Source organism: Squalius cephalus (assembly GCF_949319135.1).
Source record: "Squalius cephalus genome assembly, chromosome: 1".
NCBI classification, from domain to species: Eukaryota; Metazoa; Chordata; class Actinopteri; order Cypriniformes; family Leuciscidae; genus Squalius; species Squalius cephalus.
Window position 1 is genome coordinate 17,214,551 of NC_137122.1, and position 16,595 is coordinate 17,231,145.

A 16,595-nucleotide genomic window follows, 5' to 3' on the forward strand; every position below is an offset into this window, starting at 1 on the left:
ATGTTTATTTGCTAATTATGGAAAATATAAACTACTTATGGGTATTATTAATTGATAATATATTAGTCTACAAGCTAATGTAATGTCATGTGGCATTTCATGTGAAAATTCAATTCTTTTCAGTATGTATTTTTGTGTGAAAAATCAAAACTCAAAAAGTATCTCAACTGTACACAGTCTACCCCTATAGAAAGAGTGGGGGAAATAGGGGGGACGAACATATAATTACAAGATTAAGGATGGGACATACAGGTTTGAATACAACATTACATCTAATAGGCTATCTAAACATCCAACGGGAATGTGTGAGAAATGTGGACAGAGTGAAACTGTATAACGTGATCATAAATTGTAAGGATTATGATGATTAAAGAGAAGTGCTAAGAGAAGAAATATGGGAGAATGAAGGAAAAGAGTTAACATTAAAGAATATATTAGACTCAGATATAGGAAATGGTACGGTAAAGGTGTTGTTTCACTTTCTGAATAACACAGGATTAATTAAGAGAATGTAGGAGAAGTGTATATATTAGAGAGGTAGAGGGTGCGGATAAGATGATGATATACTGTGGGTAAAGGAAAGAATATCTGAAGGAAAACAAGGATATAGTGAATTATTGGGAGTTAAAAGGGTGGAAACTGGAGGAGCTGAACACGCAGCGCCAGTATTTTATTATTATTATTATTTGTAGTGGGGATGGTTAGAAAGTGTTCAGATTAATATGAAAATGTTTCTGAGCCAAACTACCTGATGATGGCAGTAATGCACTGTTTAGAGCGGTTGCCAATACAAGACAGAAGAAGAAGAAGAGTCTTCCGGTGCTGCTTTCCAGTCCAAAATCATAGATATCATATGTCCAAAATTGTCATGCCCTTCACTCGCTAACTTCCCTCCGTCTCGTTCACTCGGATGTACGTCATTGCTTACGTTGCACGAGTGCCCAGTACTGGCGGAAACTGCAATGGGCTGAACTGGAACGCCCTAAGCCCTTGATCACTTGGAATCAGCTGTGGAGTTGATTTATTTACTTTTTTTTTTCCTTTAAGAGTTTGTTTAATGCAGCATCCAACTGTTTATATGTGTGTTTGGGTTGTTTTAGATAAAAAATATATAATTAATATATCCTAGAGTAGCCTAGTTGTTTGTTGTGCTGGTGATTAGACAATATCTGTGGTGACGTCACAATCGTACTGCATTGTGGGACATATAGGTGCCTGAAGTGTACATTTGAAGTAGACTCGCTCCCTCGGTCAAAATCGAGGGAACGAGGGTCTGTCCATATAAACTTCACGAAGTGGAACGCACTTCAAAATGGCGGCAGGGATTCCCCCGAGGGGAAGTGCTTAGGGAAGTTCGCAAGTGCTTGTCTAAAAGTGGACTGGAACGCAGCACTAGAAGAGCAGTTCACAGTATTTCTCATATTTACACAACCATCATCACACACTGTTCTGGCGTCTTCCCACTGAAATCAACATTTAGTGCAGCAGCAGCGAGCATGAGGAGAATATGTGGAGTTCATTCAGACCTGAGCGATTTTGTGTTTGGTTGTGTGATTGTCTCGATGGGAATCGATCTCAAGTGTTGCTGTTGCCATTTTATTTATACTTAAATCTTAGTCTGAAGTCCTGTGCTGTATATTTTGTCAAAAGTTTCAGTTTTTTACCCAATTTATTATGCTGATGTCTTCTGATCTCCGGTACATTTCCACATAAAGCTCATTTCATTGGTGTCAACACACTGAGGTATTTGTTGGTGCTTTTGTTGGGGAATTTCTTTTGTCTCATGCTAAAGTATGTATACTATAATGCCAAGCAGAAACTAGGTCACAGGGTTTGTGAGAATGGAAAGTACCCTGAGAAATCTGTACATTTATCTTATGGGAAAATGTGTATGGTGAACAGCAGGAAAAGTACTGAAAAACATGTTACAAGATGTTTTTTTTTTTAAATGGTGTGGTCAGAGATTCTCCACCAATAGAAAGAAGGCCTCGGGGAGAATGTTTTAATGATGGCAACATCCCGAGGAGGAGCAAAAAGGAAAAGATAAATGTACTTATCTAGCGATAAGAAAAAGAAGGCTGAAGACTGACCATTGCAAGTCAGATGAACAAGTCAGATGAAATTCTTCTGAGACCTGGAACTTCGACTCTGAGATTTTTTTTTTTGGACGAATTGAGATTACATTATTTATATTGTTCTCCAGAAATATAAAAGCAAACTTATATTTTTGATTTTGTCCGATCAGCTCCTCTCACTGCATTTTATCATCAGTGTGGAATGCTGGAATATTCCCATCGGCTACAAGTGAAGACGAGCATCAGAGCATCAGGAAGAGCTGAAATCTGCAAAGACTGAGTTTATTAAAGAGGACAGTGAGAACATGAGTGATCCAGAACCCTGCAGAATGAAACACACTGAAGATCCTGAAGAACAAAGAGGTTGGTGTTTATTCTTCATTCATTCATGATGCTGAAGAACATTCATGTTAGAAACATTCAAGCACTTCATCACTTTTACATAAACTAAGAAATGAGTACAAAATGTAGTTGTTTGTCTGTTTTCAACAAATGATCAGTAAAGGGAGATTTGAGAAACTTTCATCTTGGTATCACTAAGTATTTTAGCTTTTTCATTTTTCATTTATTTAATATTTGCTTCTCAATTTTTTGCAACTGTTACCAAAATTTTGGACATTTCTCAATATAGTTTACAACAATGTAATTTATTTTTTTAACAATAACTCGAAAACACCAAACTGTATCATGAACAAGTAAATGAACTTTTAAAAATGTCCGACAGGGATGTAAGGATAACTTAAATAAAACCTTGGGCCGAATGTATAAAGCCACTCAGAGTAAAATAGTTTAGTCTTAACTAGTAATGGCTGATGGGTACCGAAACCTGCTAGTAAATGCGACCTGGGACTAAATTATTAAAGACTGCAGTTTCGATAAGCTCTGACATTACCGGTTCTGCGCTTGGTACTAGAGAAAGAAAAAAAAAAGAGACACATATTATTTATCATTGCTATATAGGCGTTATATTGCCTGCCGTTTCTATATGCGATAAAATAAAATCATTTGTCTGTGATCCATTTGTGCTATTTTCAGAGAGAGAGCGAGAGAGAGCGAGAGAGAGAGATATCAATCACGTGGAGTTACAGCGCGCACAACATGAAAGCCCTGCTTAATAAGTGACGATAGCCGAGAGAACTAACATTCAAATGTCTGGTTACACTTTAAGCCTGTGATATTAATCTCTTTTTATTTTTAAAAAAAATTGTGGTTTCCAAAGATTATAAAAAAGATATTTTAGGTAAAACTAATTATGCAGTCTTTACTGTTGCTAAATTGTGGGATGTTTAATTATAAAAAAAAGCACTATAATACTTTTCCGTTCTTCGTTTAGGTACAGTATAAAGCTAAGATAGAAATATGTGAGCATCGATATACTCTTATTGAACACCTGACGATTGCAATTACACTTTATTTGTTTACTTTAGTTGGCCATATTACCTGAAGAGTAATGTTAATAGATCTTCCTGAAATTAAACTGTATTTCTTTTGTATTTTTGTTTTATTGTTTGAATTTATTTGACCATGTGGTTGTTCTTGTTTTTGTTCTTATTGTATCTGATCTTATAACAGAGGAACTACATTGTTTGGCGGAAGTATAATATTTTTACTAATATGGTTAAATTTTATTTGTTTTATTTTATGAAACCTTGTTATGGTATAACCGTTTTATAAAAGCAAAAAGCCCCGTGAAGCCATGGTTTATTAGCTGTTATAAATTCACTGTAAGCAACAGGATATTTCTGAATGGTTAGTTGATGAATTTATGTAGCTTATGTGTAGTTATCTTCAAGTCATTAATTAGCATATTCTGTCATGATAATCTATAAATCGTGTTCAGGGGGCGGGGTTTATGTAAATTTTAGTGTTTGTGATGTCACTAACCCGGGAGGAATGTCGTGTAGTCCCTACCAGAAGTTTGTTGTAGTCCTTAAAAAGCTATTTCTTTAAAAGCAAATATCTCCCTTTACTTTGAACTTTGAGCGTCGTGACTTTGCTGATGTTGTTTATGCTCAAACAGCAACATTACACACTAACTAAAGTTAATAAAGTGAAATTATATAATGTAATGTGTTGGCACATCCGTATTTCATATTTTCTTAATAGTTTGTACCGTTAAACATGGTATCACGTGGATGAATGATCATATGCAAATGATATGCAGATGAGGATCTGTATAGTAAAACTAGGCGTTGTAAGCTCCATATATGGTTATTTTGGGGAGGAGACGCATGTGCGCACAATGTTCTGCTGACTGGGATTTATAAAGGGAATCTTGTGCAGGTTCTGGCGTACAAACGGTTTTATATTTTTTTGTTGTTCGCCATTTTTGGTTTTCGGGCACACGGTCACTTTTAGTAAGGATCCTACACACAGTTTTATAAATGATACCCCAGGTCTGAATCGTCTAGATCATGCATTATCTGTGGTGTTTTACCTTCCAGCTCTAGCAGAGAGAACAGTTTAGACATGATTCATATTATAAGAATACGATACATTTCTCACAGATTTCAATTGAGCCATCTTCTGAATTATGAGCATACTATCATACTGATATGAAACAAGAAACACTTTCAGTATGCCATGTAATAGTTATAACAATTGCTTGACTTCACATACTGTATATACTGTAGGTTGTAGACATGATATAGAATTATGCAGCGTGGTGGCAAACACAATTATATCACTAAATAAGAGACACACATTTTCCAATAGTCTTTGATGTTTACTTTCTTGCAAGAAAAGGCCAGCAGTCGTACAGTCACACAGAGTGATTATAGAGTGTGACGGTGAAGGGAGGGCATCCTTACTTTTTTATAGTCTTGACTCCCAGAATGTTATCTTTCTAGGCCAATGATGGTACTTTCAACCATAAGTGGAACATGCTTGACTTGTTCATCATATTGTATCCTTGAGTGGAGGCACTCTTGTCACGACCAACACTGTTTAACCATTCCAATACCATATTAGAATAAGGTTTGTATTTGCACTTTTACTGTCATATGATGGTCACACACATCTTTAAGTCTGAATCTCAGTGGGTTTTAAGAGATTTCAACCATGTGGTCAGAGGGGTCTGGAGGCCTGTTTTATCTGTGGTGGGATCAAACAACCTATGCTGTTATCATGGTCGGGCTCAAGCTGTGTCATCTCTTATCCAATCCGTCTTTTCCAAACTACCTAACACTGGCAACGTTTCTCATTTAGCTAGGCTCATCTCTTTGAAACTTGCATGGCCTTAAAATAGTTAGCTAGGGGGGTTGTTAGTTAGCTCTGACTGACTGGAGCCCACTTCATTTATGGTCCTAGATTGTTGATTTAGGATCTGGAGTGTGGAATTATGTTTCAATGAATTATTCAAAGATAATTTATTTAAGTATTAAGAATTCAAGTTAATTTTCTCAGTGTAAGTTGTCACATGGAAAACAATTTAGTTCAATTTAGTAACAATTTATTGTTATTCTAATTTGTTTCCGAAATGTGATTCTTTGACCAAATTCTGTGTTTAAACTTGTTCAAAATAGTTCAAACTCAGTTACTCTGGAAACTTATGCTGGGAAACTAACCTGGTCCGGGGCAGGCTAACGGTTAGGCTAAGCCTGAGTTGATGCTTAACCAGAATACCTTTAACACTGACTGGCTGGGAATGTGATGATATTACGGCTGACTTTCTAGCATGCTGCCATTTAATTTCATGTAACCACCATCAGTCCAAAAATGAAATAAAATGCACTTTAAAAATAAATGTAATAAATTCTAACATACAAAAATAGTAACAAATGTAAAGAAGTAAAGTTACATTTGTTTAGTTAGTGTGATTTTTAAATAAAGCGCTCATAGTCCCGCAGATTATGTGCATTGCAATTTGCTTTTTTTGCCAGCAGAACATTTATTAATCATTATTAATATCAGCAAAACATCGGTTTGCCGCTCTGTACGAATTGAGTACCTGTCTTTAAAAAAAATACTCTGTGTTCATCGCCTTCCCTGGCCACAGAGCGATTCGTACCATTAAACAGGCCTTTTATAGCCTGGCAAGCAAGACCTACATCAAGATGTTGGGTCTGGCAACTCACCATAGACACGGCTCAATCCGAGGGGTGGGATAAACGGCTGTCTTTCAAATTCCCTCTGCACGCAATAGGACAGCGCTTCAACCAACCAGAGCATTTTCCCAACAGCGGAGCTAACGTTAGTTGATAGATTCAACTTTTTCCATATCTGGCCGGCAAAACTACGAACACATCTTCCTTTTTTAAGAATGACTTAAGTGCCGTTCTTTGCTCTTTTCTCAAAGAAAAACTTAACTCCAAGTCCTCCAGAGTCACGGACAAAGCCGATTCGAAAGACTGTTCTCCAGCAGCCGTCATTCTTTGTTTTGAAGTAGCAGGAAACCGTTACAACTCTGTCGTCATTATGTTAAGCCCGCCCCGCCTACTCTATACACGACGTGATTGGCCTGACCCAATTTAGGTTTTTGCAGCTAGAAGGTCTATGGAAAGTTGCTAGACTGCCCTGGAAGCAAAATACATTTTGCTGCCGCTAGGGTGCGTCTAGATTTCTAGGCTAGGCCTTTTATGGAATCGCTGGTAAGTTCAGAAAATAACTATATAGAAAATGGAAATATTTATTGACTGTTAATGTTAGACATGGCAATTGAAAGACAAAATAATTATTCAAACATATTTAAGTATTAAGAGTTCAAGTTCATTTTCTCAATATAAGTTATCTTTTGTAGCCTTTTGTAGCTTTCCCAAATGTTATCGGTGCTCTGCACTGTGACTGCACCCACGCCAAATGACTCAAGGACAGGGTTAGGAACTGTGAGTTTGAACCCTGAAATACAAGACAAGGCTGGTGGCCAGTATTACCATTTTGGAGTAATAATTATGATATTTTTCGTTTCCGCAAATCCATGTACAGGTACAGTCCCACTTAGACGACATTGTCGGCTACTACTGTAGAACTGATTGTTCTGTACAATAAGCTGGGCACCAGTGCTCTGTTCGTTACAAATGCAGTAACAATCCTCATCTTATATCTATGTAAGTCCAGTGTAGTGACCTACATTTGTAATTATTTAGATGATCTGTGATGCAGATTGCATCATCATAAATGTAGAGGCAAAATGGCCTGGCTCAGTGCATGATTCCAGGATCTTCAGGGCTTCTTCTCTTTCCCACCAACTGGCACAAGGTATGTTAGTCAATTAACATATGGCAAAAACTACAGCTTTAAAATACCTTCACCAATTTCAATGTAAAAAAACAACAAAAAAACTCTAATCAGGTGATTTCACAGGAGTTTTGCTGGGAGACGAGGGATATGCATGCCTGCCTTATCTCTTGACTCCCTATCAGGAGCCCCAGGCTGAGGCACATGAGGCCATTGTTGAGGACAATGAAACAGGCAGGGTTATAAGAGACAGTTATGCCAATTATTATTTTGGTTAATACAGTCCAAACCATGTTTAAGTTTTCACTTTTCCCAGGCACAATTCGTTTTTTTTTTTTTTTTTTTTAATTCAGGTTGAAGCTGCCAGTTGGGGGTTAAAACATACAATTAAATGTTGTCAAAAAACAAAAAGGTCATGTGTCATTGTTTTATAGATATTCTCTTGCTGTTGTATTTCCAGCTTCATATTTCTTATAGTTTTTTATATTGTATGTCAGTATCTATAGCCCTAGATTCCCTTTATGGTCTCTGGCTTCTGTAGGAACATAAATACAAGTTATTCGTTTGAGTGCTCTTGGCACTTTTTTGTAATTTCTTAACAGCCTACTCACTTGGTCACATGTGGACTGAGAGGGCGCTAGAAGGGTGTCAGCATCCTGCAGCCAATAATAATAATAATAATAATAGGAGAAATATACACTATTAGCACCTCACAGGTAGGCTTTTAAATATATATTGTGCAAATCTGTGCCTACCTCAGGCCTCAGGACTGTGGATGGGCCTTCAACCGGAAACCATTAATTAAACTCAGTTTAATAATCACCATTTGACAATAAATCAGTGCTTTAAACTGTCATACTTGCAGCTTGCTGCTACAATTAATAAACATCATGAGACTGGACAGTTGTAACATCAAGCTGGCTATGCTTAAAGGGATAGTTCACCCAAAAATGAAAATTCTGTCATCATTTACTCACCCTCAAGTTGTTTCAAACCTGTATGAATTTCTTTTTTCTGCTGAACACAAAAGATATTTTGAAAAACGTCTGTAACCAAACAGTTGATGGACCCCATTGACTTCCATAGTATTTTTTTTTTCCTACTATGGAAGTCAGTGGGGTCCCTATATTATATTCCCCTAATAGGGCTGGAAGATATTGGAAAACTTACCTTGCGATAATATTTTCTACGATGTATATATGACGCTATAAAAACAATTTCACCAGATGATTTGAATGGCTCTATTTGAAAATAATTAATTATTCTAGAATAATTTGAGGAATTTTGTTGGGGTGTGAATCTGCATAGAATTTAATAAACAAATTACAAGCATAAAGATAAAATTGAAATCAATGCATTGTTTTTCAGATAAATCTTACCATATTCAGATAAATGGAAAATAAGTCTTCACTGTATAAATTAAATATAACTAATAGAATTAATACAATTAATTTTGGTTAACGCTACAAAAGTAATTTTCTCTTTTGTTGATTGAACACCATTGGTGAGACACACTGTTGTGGGTACATTAGGTTGCTGTCCCTTTTAGACTCCAGATAATGCCTTTGAATACAGTTTTTATAGAATAGGAGCATGGCAAAGGTGACATGAATCAATACATAATTTTTCTCCAACATGATTGGTTCTTTATATGTATAATTCAGCAAATCCTTCTGTTACTAGGTAAAAGCAAATCTGGATTTCTTGATTACTTCAGCTTGTTACTCAAAGTCATGGGATTTTATATTAAGACATCTTTCTAGTTTAATTTCCCCTTTGTCATATTCAGACATGATTAAGACATACTTTGGCCCATGTTGGAGACATTTAGTTTTCAAAAGCATTAATGTTAATTCTGCAAGAAAAAGAAATGTTAGTTGGGATTAGTTGTTTAATTCCTAATCAAGATCAATGTACCTCATTCATGGAAAGATACTCATTTGATCAAAATGATTGTAGTATTTTATAGCAGTTGTCTATTACATCAGAGCTCACTTTTATGTCCTGTCACTTCATATTTCTCTATTTTAATTATTTTGATGTACTGAAAATGAAATGAATCTTTTTTTTCTCTTTCATTTCAAGAAAGCGAGGAGAGTGAAGAACTGAGTGAAGTGGAGGATGAGGAACATCATGTCAGACCTGGAGAAAATCCTTTGAGTCGCTCAAAGACTAAAAAGACATTTTTAAAGAAAAGAAGAGCCAAGAAATCTACAACCTGCACTCAGTGTGGAAAAAGTATCTCAACCAAACATCTTGATGTTCACATGAGAGTTCACACCGGAGAGAAGCCGTTCTCATGTGATCAATGTGGAAAGAGTTTCACACAAAAACAAAATCTTAATACACACATGAAAACCCACACCGGAGAGAAGCCGTATGAATGTGATCATTGTGGGACAAGCTTCAAACTAAAATTACATCTTAATGAACACATGAGGATCCACATCGGAGATAAGCCGTTCACATGTGATCAGTGTGGGAAGAGTTTTCCATACAAACGAAGTCTTGATGTTCACATGAGAGTTCACGCTGAAGTGAAGCCGTTCACCTGCGATCAGTGCGAGAAGAGTTTCACACAAAAAATGCACCTTAAGGTTCACATGAGGATCCACACTGGAGAGAAGCCGTACGCATGCGATAAATGTGAGAAGAGATTCAGGGATTCAGGATACTTTAAGAGTCACATGAGAATCCACATCAGAGAAAAGGCTTTCATGTGTGATCAGTGTGAAAAGAGATTCTCAAACAAACAATATCTTAAGCTTCACATGAGAGTTCACACTGGAGAGAGACCGTTCACATGTGATCAGTGTGAAAAGAGCTTCATGGAGTCTAATAAACTTAAAAGACACATGAAAATCCACACTGGAGAGAAGCCGTACGCATGTGATCAATGTGGGAAGAGTTTCACGGAATCAACAAATCTTAAGAGTCACATGATGATCCACACCGGAGAGAAGCCGTTCACATGCGATAAATGTGGGAAGAGTTTCAGGGATTCAGGATACCTTAAGAGTCACATGAGAATCCACACCGGAGAAAAGGCTTTCATGTGTGATCAGTGTGAAAAGAGATTCTCAAACAAACAAAGTCTTAAGCTTCACATGAGAGTTCACACTGGAGAAAGACCGTTCACATGTGATCAGTGTGGGAAGAGTTTCTCAAACAAACAAAATCTTAAGCTTCACATGAGGATTCACACTGGAGAGAGACCGTTCACATGTGATCAGTGTGGGAATAGTTTTGCACAAAAATCATGGCTTGAGCTTCACATGAGAGTTCATACTGGAGAGAAGCCGTTCATGTGTGATCAGTGTGAAAAGAGATTCACTCGGAGACAAAGTCTTAATGCTCACATGAGGATCCACACCGGAGAGAAGCCGTTCACATGTGATCATTGTGGAAAAACATTTATTGGGTTATCAGACCTGAAGAAACACCTGACAGTTCATACAAAGGAGAAGCGATATTCATGTTCTGTATGTGGAAAGAGTTTTTCATGGCTGCAAACTTTACAAAGACATCAGAAAATTCATACTGGTGTGAGAGAGTACATGTGCTTTGAGTGTGAGAAGACTTTTATTACAGCTGAACATTTAAAAAACCACCAGAGAATTCACACTGGAGAAAAACCTTACAAGTGTTCACACTGTGACAAGAGATTCAGTCAGTTAGCATATCTAAAAATACATGAGAGGATCCACACTGGAGAAAAACCTTACAAGTGTTCACACTGTGACAAGAGATTTAGTCGATCATCACATCTGAAATCACATGAGAGGATCCACAGCAGAGAGAAGAGATCACACGTGTGATCAGAGTGGAAAGAGTTTTTTCTATTAAACGCTACCTGGAGAAATGCATGAAGATCCATGCAGTGGAGAAACCAGATTTTGTGTTATAAGATTTCTTGGGATGATCGCCCACCCTAGTTCGTTATTTATTAACTGCTGTTCACACCAACATGAATGATCTGAATTAAAATTCAATCTGATTGTCACATAAGATTTGTCTGTTCAAACCAATGCTAAAAAAAAAAAACTGCAGTAAATGGATATTCACTCTCTTGACAGTAGGTGGCGCTCATGGAAAAGCAAAAATTTAGTGCAACTTTAAGTTTCTGACACCCGCTTCACAGAGAAGAACATCAAACAAACAGTATTTTGTCATATTTTTGTATTTGCTATAGTGCTTATCAAGAATACAGAGACGATGAGCTCCACACACTCGAACAGCTTCACCTGAATACTAATCCAGCACACCTGAACCGGTTCATCAGCACACAGTTCATTAGTAGTCACGTCTCACTTCACAATCATCTGGTCTTGTTGTTCAATTCTGGTCAACTTACCCGGCTCCTTACCTGTTCATCTCACGTTTGAGACTGCTCACCTTCTTCATCCTCCATCATCCTTTGCCCTTCAGATCATCCGATCATCTTCAACCATCGCGATCTCAGCACCTGCAATACAAAGAGACAATTACTAGCCAGCTTTCTGTGAATTGCATTACCGGTGTTGTTTCCTTCTGTCCGCTGACAGATGACAGAGACGCTTCCAGATTATTCCTCCTTCAATTTTCATTTACGCAAGGTACAGTATGACATCTTCCCCCATACCTGCCTAATCTAGCCGGATCCAGGCCTTATCCAGATCTGACGAAGGACCTTCGCCTGGACCGATGACAACGCAGTGCTGAAGTGCCAACTAGTCTCTCCCTATGGAGGATCCCTTTACCACTCTACAGATAAAGCATTGTCGGGAAAATTCGTTTCGCGTTCCTACCCCGAAGTGACAAAATAAAATAAAATTCTGTATCAAAATTTATAAGGAAAGACAAGTACTTTGTTTAGGCTTGGTCTGTAGGGAATTTCAAACCTGCGTACATATATTCAAACGCACATAACTATAGAACCAGTTCTAAATGCGCATGTGAACGCCATCAGCGTTTATCACAGGTTCACATTTAAAGTCTGTGTAGAGAGAATGGTGTCGTCTTAGCGGCCCCTAATTTAATAACAAATGATTGTTGCGACGGAAGCGAATCAATCAAAAATAACTTTAGCTGGAAAATAACTTTATTAAAGAACCGCTATAAAGCCAAAACAATCTCTGTTACCTTAAATTATACGCTTATTTCTGTAAAGCTGCTTTGAAACAATCTACATTGTTAAAAGCGCTATATAAATGAAGATGAGGATGACTTGACTTGACTAATCTGCGATGTTAGGAGAGCACTGCTCAATGAAAAATATTTCTCTTTGTTCCCCAAACGTAAGACCAAATGGCCAATAAACCCTGGGTTGACCCCAATGCAGAAATCCCCACATTCTTGTCAGGAAAAGAAGGTTTGCGAAGACGGATCCATGGCCCGAAATCACCACTGACTTTAACCAGTGACATCTCACTTCCTCCCAGACACCTCCTCTCTCTAGCTGTATATTCCAGAGATCTCTCCTCCTAAAACCAACAGAGACTGAAATTAACCCACTCGTGGCTTTTAACAAACAACGGTCTCAAAATTGCTGCCAATAAGCTGAATTGATCACCAGTATTTTTGTAATTGTTTCAGAGTTTTTTCTGTGTGTTAAACATTTAACACATTTAAATTCTTATTAACTTCTACCCCAGCTATGGTAAATATGTTATTTTGTACCTACTTGATGGGTAAATGATTTCTAGAGTTTTGATAAAGTATTTGTGTAGGATGCTCTGAAAGTTGGTTTATTAAAGTGGTTAACTAAACTCTTAGAAGTTTGGGCACACACAATCATATGTGGACATTATTACGTGCAAGACCAAGAGAACCGGGACAATATCTGATTGGGCGACACACTCGGAAGGACGGGTCGGATGGACACGCTTATAACCCAATGACAAGCTGTTTTGCTTTGCTTTTTAACTTGGTTTTTGCAAAGCCAACCATCCATTCACCACTGAGTGCTGTCTCCTAATTCTTGCCTAACTGGTGCAAATCTTATTACAGTTTTTCTGAATTGCTAAAACACTAAACCACATTCCCCGAACCAAATTCTCAATAGCCTAAACATATTTGTCAAATAAATCACTCTTACTGTAAAACATAAACGTTAAAACACTGTTTGCAAATCTCATGCACTCTTTTTGCAAAACTCTAAACACATTCTCACTCACTAAAACACATTTTGCTCTGTAATTCAAAACGCTAAACACAGGCAGGCAAAAGTTAAACACAACTACAACACATTTGTCATCGTTTATACACAACGACTCAAAATTGTTCACACTTATTTCTAATGATGTGATCAAATCAACTGTAGGCTACATTATACAAGTCAGTTCAGAGTGCCAAAACTGACTCAAAATGTTGCACTGAATGGATGGACACAATATAAGAAGGAGAGGAGGAAGAGTATGTGTATAAGAGGTGGTGAACAAGGAGGACGTTTTTTACTGTAACCTTTTAGGCTTTTGCAGTTGGGTCACTGTATTTTCACTCTATGCAAGTGCTGAATATACAGACATTCAATACTATACAATATCCAGCACAATATTGTACTTGCAGTGCGTACAGTAGCCTATACATTTTTTTTTTTCACATTACTACACTAAGTTGTCATTACTTTACTTTTTTACGTAATTGCAAAATTAGTTTACTTTGTCACAATATACTTTTTTTCCAGTAACTGTATACTCTGGATTCTGTTCTCCATTTTTTGATGTAGTGTCTAATGAATGATCTGTAGTGTTTATAATATTGACTGATGTATGATCTGAAATCATTGTTTGAGCACAGATAAATAGTTTTTGAAGTAAATGAACAAAGCTTGAATTGCTAGTATATTGACTCTCTCAGGTTGCGGTCAAAGTAATCGTGTCTAACGCTTGACATCTGGGTCTCATTCATCCTCCATTAATATCATCACTTTTCCCTGTCACTGTTTGAATGAATGTTTGTGTTTTTCGTTTGATTAGTTTGTGTGTATTAGAGTTCTTCAATAAAGTCTTGCTTGATTTTACATACAAGTGTCTTGTGCTGTGTGCTTACAAGTTACTGCCTTAAACTGTAGATTTTGTTACCTTGCTTATATTCCGTGATCATAATTTTATGATATTATTACCGTAGGCCAAGGGATAATATTCTGTCCAGAATTGATAAAATACTCTAATCTCAATTTAGCGTGGATGAATATTTGATAAAGTGTTAAATAATAATTCTGAATCATTTGCATAATTATTTGGTTCTTATTCACTGTAATTCAATCACATTTGAGTTATATTTATCTGAGTTCCCTTACACGTTAAATCACTTGACAAACTAAAAGACGTAAATGACATTTGTATGTATTCTAAATAAAAGACAGGTTGTACTGAATGTCAGCTTGCTTATTTTGCTCATTACTTTTTGATCTTTACTTTTGTAAAAATAATTTTATGTTATAATGAATTTTATTATTATTTAATTCTATTTATTGTTTATTTATATTTATGGGGGTCAAAGGCCCACCATAACACTTCATAATTTTAGAAGATTTTTAAACAAACAAACAAACAAACAAACAAACCACTTTTATAATTTATTTTCACACAAAATCTGTTGCTCCATCAATGTTAAATAAAAACATTTGTATTTCTGCAATAAAATTGAGTTTTTTCACTATGAGCTGATGTGCCTTTAACCCTATTGTACCCTAATCTTTTTTTTTTTTTAATTTTCAGTTTTTAATTTTTTTGTGTAAAATCTGCTAATTTTTATGTTATATTTAACATAGTTAAAAGTATTCATGAAATGTTCATTCCAGTAAGTTGAAGCAGCCAAAACCTCACAAGTTGGCATTACTTTGGTCACATCTAAAAACTATTAGGCTACATGAAATATCAATAGCCACTATACTAGGCTGTAGCACTCAGTGGCTGTATATAGGCATAACTCAAAAGAATATAAAACGGGTAGGAATAAAAAATAAACCTCACAATAACTCAATAAAAGTAAATTGTAACAAACAGATAAGAATAAACAATGTACAATGATGGCATCAACAAATCTTGCAGTAGGACTTTTATCTGACTTTGATGTGTGTGTGTGTGTGTGTGTGTGTGTGTGTGTGTGTGTGTGTGTGTGTGTGTAGTGTTGCTTTCGTCAACGAAAATTATGACGAAATATTTTGTCGTCAACGAACCGTTATCACCTGACGAAAACGAGACGAGACTATAGACGTAAATGCATGGTCATGTGACGATGACTAAAATACATGTATAATGCAATATCGTTGACGAATAAAAACGAGACTAAATGTGGTTTACAAAATAAAAACTATGCTAAAATGTCTCTTCATTTTCGTTGACCAAAACGAGACGAGACGAAATGTTATAACGTCACGACGAATGAGAAAGTTGTGCGTGAACCCATAGCTTTGTCGGCTTTAAATTCTGTTTTGCGATCTGGTCACCCGATTATCAGCGAATTTAACAATATTACTCCATTAGTTATTCTATTAAAATGTCTCATTGATATATTTGACACATTCATAATCATTACTTTTGCCGGTTCTTTGTGACAGCTGTTATTGGAAGCGTCTCTGGTCGCGTCACCGCATCAGCGCCAGAACATGGAGATTTTATTTTAGAGAATAATCGCACAACCTATTCGATATTCTTTAATTAAATAAACTAATCGAATATCCAAAAATCGTGAATCCCTGCATGGAATCTCTTGTTTCTTTTCCCAAATCTTCACTCACGTCTCACGCGTTTTCTAAAGGGATAAACGTTTCTTTGGTTCGCTTTTAATTAGGCCTATTATATTCGTATTCTTTACTGTGGTAAAGTAGAAAAACGCTGTAGGACAGATAGCCTACATTTGTACTTGCATGTCAAATTCTTTTTAACACAGTTTGTGCTTGTTATATTAGACATAGGGCGCGTCAAGTTTGGTTGTAAAGCGCGTTTCACACGCGCGGGTGATTTTTAGTTTCACTAAATATTTCACTCAGCCTAAATATTTCGCCCCCCTTGTGGAGGATAAAATTCGCTCTTCAGACAAATTTACAAGTAGAAAACACTAAGATAGTGTTTTGCACTGGCTGATTAGGAATTTTTTTTTTTTTTTAATTGCTTTTATTGACTCATTCAATTATATGTAGCCTATGTGTGTTTGACTTTTTGAATTTCATAGAAAAAAAAACGCTTTATTATTGGCTCATTCAATGGCTTTCAATGCAATGCATTTGTGTGTGTTCAGGTGGCAGACTTAGGAAAAGCAGCAAAAAAACTTAAAAAAAACGCTCAGTTACAAAATGATTTTGACCACATTTCACTCTCCAGTCCAGTGTGTGGCGGTAAGTCAGAATCTTTTGTCTGCCGA

General features: G+C 36.5%; 1 protein-coding gene across 1 annotated transcript in view; it reads right to left on the reverse strand.

Annotated features, from left to right (window-relative positions):
* The window catches only part of LOC307163140 (uncharacterized protein), a 444,167-nt gene that overhangs the window by 76,177 nt on the left and 351,395 nt on the right, over positions 1–16,595 (reverse strand). The gene's annotated exons all lie outside the window — the stretch shown is intronic.